The sequence below is a fragment of the Perognathus longimembris genome, chromosome 17, assembly GCF_023159225.1.
Source record: "Perognathus longimembris pacificus isolate PPM17 chromosome 17, ASM2315922v1, whole genome shotgun sequence".
Lineage (NCBI taxonomy): Eukaryota > Metazoa > Chordata > Mammalia > Rodentia > Heteromyidae > Perognathus > Perognathus longimembris.
In genome coordinates this window covers 35,369,582-35,377,494 of record NC_063177.1, presented here as the reverse complement: position 1 = coordinate 35,377,494, position 7,913 = coordinate 35,369,582, and positions in this window count along the sequence as shown.

Below are 7,913 nucleotides of genomic sequence, written 5' to 3'. Positions count from 1 at the left end.
AGGCCCATATGTGGTGAATACCAAGAGTGAGGAGTGGAGCTGCAGCCATTTCTACTCCGTTGGGTTAGGGTTGGGGGGAAGGGGAAACAGGAAGTGCCTTTCTCACTTTCAGCCCCTGGATGAGACTAGAAGAGGAATTCTTAGGTAGAGCCCATTGATTCTCCTCCTCCTCCGGACTCTAAAGACAAGAGTTTGGTGCAACCCAACACCCACACTCATTTGTAACCTGTCAGAGTGTCTGCCTGACTGGAGGCCAGGGGCCTGAGCTAGGGCAAGTCCAGGAGGGCAAGAGTTCAGGGATAGAGCTCCGTAAACAATGGAGCTCAGCAGAGGAAGAGGAAGCAGGTGGAACAGGTTCCAGGAAGGACTCTCAAAATTTCTCAGGTTTCCCTGAGAATGAGAGGGGTAAACCCTCAATCCCTCCAACAAGGGACCCCAAAGTTGTCTCTCTTAGTCTCTTTCTGGCTTTCAATCCCCTTTATTGTCTGTCCTTGTCTATTTCTATTGTTGGGCCTCCTGCTTTGTATACTATGTCACCAGAATCATACTGCCTATCTCTTCCCTGGTAAGTATGACCTGTGTATGCTTCACCCCCAACTAGAAAAGAGTTCAGAGCATTTCATGGAACCAGTTTCTTCCCATCCTCACATGTACTTTTTAGAACCAAGCAACCGGACAGAGGGGAGCTATGGGGGTGGATAAGAGAATGTTTCCTTGCCAAAGACAGGAGGTCAGACAAAGGAGGGGAGCATGGTTGGCTTGCAGAGAGAGTGAAGAGAAAAGGATTTTGGAGATGGGAGCAAGCAGATTTCTTTCTGTCTCCCCCCCCCACCCCCGCACACTGTTTTTTTTTTTTTAAGGAGACTTTGCAGTTGCTCCCAAATCTTTTCTCTCATTTTAAGATGCTGTCCACAGAAGATAAGACCATGGATTTAGGGAGCTAGAGTTTGTCTTCTAACCCTAAATCTGAGTTAGGCCCATGTGTGACTTTGGACCCGCTTCACTCCCCACCCACCTTCCCAACATCCCAGAGAAAATCTGCCCATTTCATCCCTGGCCTCCTAATGAGGGACCAATTTGAGATCTAAAGGAGAAAGTAAATTCCAATTCAGTATAAAACTAAGAGTTGGAGCCGTGCCCTGGAATCCTAGCTCCTCAGGAGGCTGAGAGCTAAAGATCATAGTTTGAAGCCAGCCAAAAGCCTGTGAGACTCTATCCTCCAATTCACCAACAAAAAGCCAGACATGGAGGTGTGGCTCAAGTGGTAGAGTTCCAACTTCAAGTGAAAAAGCTAATCCCTAAATTCAAGCCCCAGCCCTAGAGGGGATGAAGGGGGGCAGGGGGGAGAGGCTTGAGAGTTGAAAGTTGTATTCCCCATGGAGCAGCTGAAGTCACCCAGTAGTCTTTATTGATGACAGGTAGTAAAGGCTGAGCTAGCAGTGCTCCAGATTGCACTGGCAATAGCAGTGATTGCTTTGGCCTTAGTTCTCCAAATTCATTGTGTGCTCTCTAGTTCAGCCCTGTACCTTCATACACGCCTTGTTGCAGTAGGTACATTAAAACTTCCCCAAATTCCTGCTGATCTTACAGCCCCAGCAGAAAGGACTGGAAGCAAGCAACCCAGGCTTCCATGATCCTCCTCCTTTAGAAGCCTCACTGGCTGGAGTACCATGTTGACTGTAGAGTTTTCTGGTTGGTCTGGTAAAATTCACCAAAAAGGATCTGAGTGGATCCAACATCCAAAATAAAAGTTGAATCCCTAGTTTGTTTCATCAGCTTTGACTTTTAGATAGGAGAATGTAAGTATGATTGGAACCAAAAATTATCTTCAAGGGTTGCGGGTCTTTATGCTAATAATATCAACAAAGTATTCTAACCAGAATAAGGCTATATTAGAAGTTTACATTTCAGATTGTGTTCCTTTCAAGCCCAAGTTACTTGGGCTATTTAAAGATTGGTAGACATAATCTAACAGTTCTTTGGTTAGGCCTCTGGTGACTCTATTTGCTCTCTCCAGCCCCAATTTTCAGGAGGCCAAAGTTCAGATCAAAGATTGAAGCTCTGAACTAGAAGGATATCTAGAGAATTATATATTTTTCCACTGTTAGATATGGCTTCTTGTTGCTTTGAAAGAAGGATGACTGTGAATTCAGTTTTGTTTCTTTGAATGTGAGGTTATTGAACTGTCATGAAGCTGACTGAGAACTAGACTGTGTGATGCATATTGTAATGAGGTTTGGTGCTAGACCACTTGCATTCAACTTCTAGCTCAGCCATTCCTTAGCACTAGGACCCTGGACATGTTTCTTGACTTGGCTTTGTTTCACCTTCAGAGAAGAAAAATGGGTTTAATACTATTTACTTTGCTGCATTGTTAGTGGGATTACAGCAAACAAGAAAATATAAACCATAGAGAACTTTATAGATGTATGATAATAACATTACATGCACATTCTGAAATAGTGTAAGTCAGTCTTTTGTTTTTTAATATAACTAGCATATTAAAATGTGGAAATATGTGTTAGGAGAATAGTATATGCACTATTCTCTTATGTAACCTATCACCATGTATTATACAGTATGTATTTTATCATATGCTAATTTCATTGAGGACAGAGAAAGTTATGTTTAGGCAAAGGATTATCCTCTAAATTGCAGAATTTTTTAGGATATTAACAGTATAAGAAATCAATAAAAATTGCATCACAGGCTGGGAATATGGCCTAGTGGTAGAGTGCTTGTCTTGCATACATGAAGCCCTGGGTTCAATTCCTCAGCACTACATATATAGAAAAAGCCAGAGGTAGCGCTGTGGCTCAAGTGGTAGAGTGCTAGCCTTGATCAAAAAGTAGCCAGGGACAGTACTCAGGCCCTGAGTCCAAGCCCCAGCACTGGCAAAAAAAAAAAAAAAAAAAATTGTATCACTTAGGAGACTAGAGCAGAAGATAGTAATATCTTGTCTCAGAAAAAGAGAGAAAAGAAAAGAAAAAAGTTTGGAAGTTTTCTAGTTGCATGCCTATAAAAGCAGAAGCAGAATGGTCACAAAATCACAAGTTTGAATCCAGCCTAGGTTATATAATAAGACTCTATCTTAAAAATAAAAATACAGGAAATATACTCATTATCTGACTCATGTAATTATAATCCCTTTGTACATCATCTCAATAATAACAATAAAGCAAGTTAATTTTTAAAATAAATAAAAAATTTGGGCTGGGGATATAGCCTAGTGGCAAGAGTGCCTGCCTCGGATACACGAGGCCCTAGGTTTGATTCCCCAGCACCACATATACAGAAAACAGCCAGAAGCGGTGCTGTGGCTCAAGTGGCAGAGTGCTAGCCTTGAGCGGGAAGAAGCCAGGGACAGTGCTCAGGCCCTGAGTCCAAGGCCCAGGACTGGCCAAAAAAATAAATAAATAAATAAATAAATAATCTGAGTGAATGAAGAATTAAAATAATTATCTACTTAATAATATTTATCCAGGGCTGAGGAGTATGGCTCAATGGTAGAGCACGTGCCTAGTATATATGAAGTTCTAGGTTTAAATCACAGCACCAATAGTAATAATAACAAGTAAGTAAATAATTTAGATTTATCAAAATGTGATCCTTTTTATTAGCATCAATTAGTTGCACAAATGGTATCTTTTTTGTGTATGTACCCAGCCCTGGGGTTTGAACTCGGGGCACGGACACTGTTCCCCAGCTCAAAGCCAGTACTCTTCCACTTGACTCACAGCTCCACTTCTGGCTTTTTTAGTAGGTTGTTGGAGATAAGAGTCCCACAGACTTTCCTGCCCTGACTGGCTTTGAACCATGATTCTCAGATCTCAGCCTCCTGAACTGCTAGGATTACAGGTATGAGCCACCAAAGCCCAGCTTACAATGCATCAGACTGACCCTCTACTTCATTCTCTCTCTTTCCCTCCCTTTTCTGAAACTAGTTTCATCAAATTTCCTTGTTCTGTTTTTACAAACATACATAGATTATAATGACTCCACTCACCATCTTTTTCCCTTCTCTGCTCCTCCCCCCACACCCACACTAATATCCATACCCCAGTCAAGACTCCCAGTGTAATAATTTTGAACAAAATAGCCACTTTGGAAACCTTACCAAAACTTGGCCAATCTAAATTTGGATCTGAATGACTGTCCAGGCTGATTTTTCTGTAGTACTAATTGGGAATTAGAAAAGGCTTTAAAAGGGCTCCTTTGCTATTTACTCTGTTCTCTGTGGAGGGACGTTTGTGAGAGATCAATGTAGAATGGTGGATCCCAATTCAAAGCCAGCCTGGACAGAAAAGTTTGTGAGACTCTTATCTTCAATAAAATACCAAAATAATAAAAGCCAGAAGTGGAGCTCTAGCTTAAGAAGTAGAGCATCGGCCTTGAGCAAAAAAAGTCTAGGGACAGTGCCCAGGTCCCTGCACACACACACACACACACACACACACACACACACACACTAATTTGTGCCTCTGCTCTGAAGCCCAGTGACTAGTTAAGTCTTTGACACCATGTCAAAGAAGAAATTCAGTAACTCTTTTCATATGAAATGGCCTTGGAAGTGGTGCTGTGGCTCAATATGGTAGAGTACTAGCCTTGAGGGAAAGAGCTCAAGGACAGCACCCAGGCTCTGAGTTCAAGCCCCACAACCAAAAGCAAAAACAAAACAAAACAAAGTTAGCTGGGTGCCAGTGGCTCATGTCTGTAACTGTAGCTACTCAGAGGGCTCAGATCTGAGGATTGCGGTTCAAAGCCAGCCCCGGAAGGCAAGTCAGTAAGACTCTTATCTCCAATTAACCACCAAAGTGGTGGTAGAGAGCTAGCCTTGAGCAAAAGAGCTCAGGGATAACACCTAGGCCTTGAGTACAAGCCCCATGACCACCACCAAAAACAACAAAAAAGGCCTAATTTCTTTCCAATATAATTAAACATAAAAGCTAGCGTATGGCTCAGATGGTAGAACACATACCTAGGAAGACTGAGGCCCTGAGTTCAAATTCTAATAAGGCCAAATGGGAAGGAAAAATGACAGAGAGAGAATATATAGTCAAATGTTGGAGAATGTTCATGGCAAAAGATGTCAGCTAGAGAAAAACTTGGCTAAGACACTTTGAATGTTCATATTTATCGACTGCCTTGCATTTGGCCTACCATTACTGTATCCAGTGACATATTTACTGAAACAATTTCTCTCCCTGCTGTTTAAACTAATGATAGGTGTTGGTATAAAGATACAAATTAAAATTTGTTAAATTGATCCAACCAGTTACTTGTGCTTGTAATACTTATAATCCTAGCCATTCAGGAGGCTAAATCCTGAGGAACTATGGTTTGAAGCTAGCACAGGCTGAAAAAGTCTGTGACATTCCCTTTCCAAACAGCCAGAAAAATGATGAACTAGAGGTATGACTCAAGGGATAGAGCTCCAGTCATGAGTAAACCAACCAAGGCACAGTGTGAGTCCCTGAATTCAAGTCCAGGCTCTCTCTCCATATATATATATATATATATATGTGTGTGTGTGTGTGTGTGTGTGTGTGTGTATATACATACATATAAGTTGTACACACACACACATATATATGATTGTCCCACAGAAATGTGGGAAGTAGGTTAGTATCAAATACTAAGAATCTTTTAAGAGCATATGACTCCAGCCACAATAAATATTTAATAGATTGGGAGCAATGGGAGAGAGTGATTAAGGGGTGACATTGACAAAAAGACATTCTACTCATAAAGTGACAGGTTGAATTGAAACCCCTTTGTACAACTACTTAAAGATAATAAAAAATTGTATAAATAAAATATAAATAAATAAATATTTAATGGATTATTTGTGAAGGCTAACAAATATACTTTTGGCATATATTATTGCAGAGTACATTAGAAATAGTTAACACTTCCCTTTTTTTCACAGATTAAAAAAAAATAAAGTCTAGAAAGGAGAAGGGACTTGTTCAGGCATAAGTTAACTTTTTTTTTTTAATGAGTCTGGGTTATCAGGATTGCAAGTAATTCCTCAATCTAATGGTCATTTGCTTTCACCATAATATTAATGAGCCATTCCTCTTAAAAGAATGATTCACCAAGAGCAAGGCAGACTGACCAGCAGCTTTCTGGGCTACCCTGAAATCTTCCCACTCCAACCACAGCCAATTTATAACCTGTCTGTGCTACAGAATATTCACAGTTGGTCCTGACCCAAAAGGGCCCTACCCCAATCAAGATGGAGTGAATGCAATTGCCTGGCACTGTCCTGTAGCCTGCCACCACTGAGAGATCCACAGCCCTCCCTGCTTGGGAACCAGTCCTCTTCCCCTTCCTTCATAACCAAGTGGAAAACCTCAAGCTAATGGTGATTCTGAAAAAGAGAAAAGAAGCTAATGAAGTTGAGTAGGCAAAGCAAAGAGAGGAGTCATTTACTTTTGCAAATGCATTGCCTCTTTTAATTGCTACGGTGTCACCAAAGATAGTGAATGTGTGAAAGAAGAGCAACAGGAAGTCTGTATTTCTTGTAAAGAGAATTCCAAGTCTTCTCCAGTAGTCACCTGAAGGAAATGTGGCATCTCCTGGCTTCCTGAATTGGAGGCTGGACCCTGCACAATGGTTGTCATGACCACTACAATCTTTTGCATACCCCAGCTTTGTTGGAAACACATGACTCCGAACAGGGAGATTGAGCTTTTAGCTAGTCCCTCTTGGTTCCCTATTCATTTTGGCAGGAGGAATCAGAATAGATGCAACCTCCAACAGCAGCTGAGATTCCCTGTCCTTTGCAGTCTAGTTTGAGTTGGAAAACTGGAAGGCCATGGGGTCAAGTACCATGAGTTGAAATTTTGTTATTATTATAAAGGTGATATATAGCCAGGCACAGGTGACTCACACCAGTCATCCCAGCTACTCAGGAAGCTGAGAGCTGAGGATCACAGTTCAAAGCCAGCCCGGGCTGGAAAAGTCCCCAAGATACTCTCCTATCTTCAATTAATCACTCAAAAACCCAGAAGTGGCACTGTGGCTCAAGTGGTAGAGGCCTGAGACAGTGCTCAGACCCTGAGTTCAAGCCCTACAACCAACAAAATTTTTTTTTTTTAAAAAAGGTGATGTAGGGTGTGTATGTGTGTGTGTGTGTGTGTGAAAATTTTTAAGCAGGGAGGAAGGCAAGAAGAAAGGTAGCACTGTTATCTAACAGTACTTCTTTTGTGTTCAGTCCTAGAACTTGAACTCAAGGAAGGCCTGGGTGCTGTCTCTTAGCTTTTTCACTCAAAGCTGGCGTTTTACTACTTGAGCCACAGACAGCTCCACTTCCAGCTTTTTGGTGGTTAACTGAAGGTAAGAATCTCATGGACTTTCCCACCCAAGCTGACTTAGAACTGTGATCCTCAGATCTCTGAGAAGCTAGAGTTACAGGTGTGAGCCACAGGTGTCCTGCTAACCATACCTCTGAAACTTAATTTATTGAAACTTTATTATAAATCACAAAGGCCCTAACAACTTGCAGATTCAGATTCAGTAGGTCTGGAGTGGGGCCTAAGATTCTACATTTTTAACTACCTCACAGGTAAGGCTCAGCGATGCTGCTGGGCCCAGAGCAGCTAGGCTGTAAAGAACTAGAGCTTCACAGGCCCCTGAGTATTTGCAGTTCCGGATTCCAGGATGAGGTGTCTGTCTCTCCTCTCCTGCAGAGCAGTGCCTGCATCTTTTTTTTTTTTTTTCCTTTTGCATTGATGAAGAGTGCTGTTCTTTTCTGACCAAAGAAAGCTAGAGGGTGGGTAATTAGTGAGATCTTTCTGGTATTCTTGATCTTTGTAACAACCTGCTAAAGCTGCAAGAACATTTTTAATTAGACCAAATTATCTAGTTTGGCTGTCCATTGAAATCAAGGCGCCAGCTGATATGTCTCT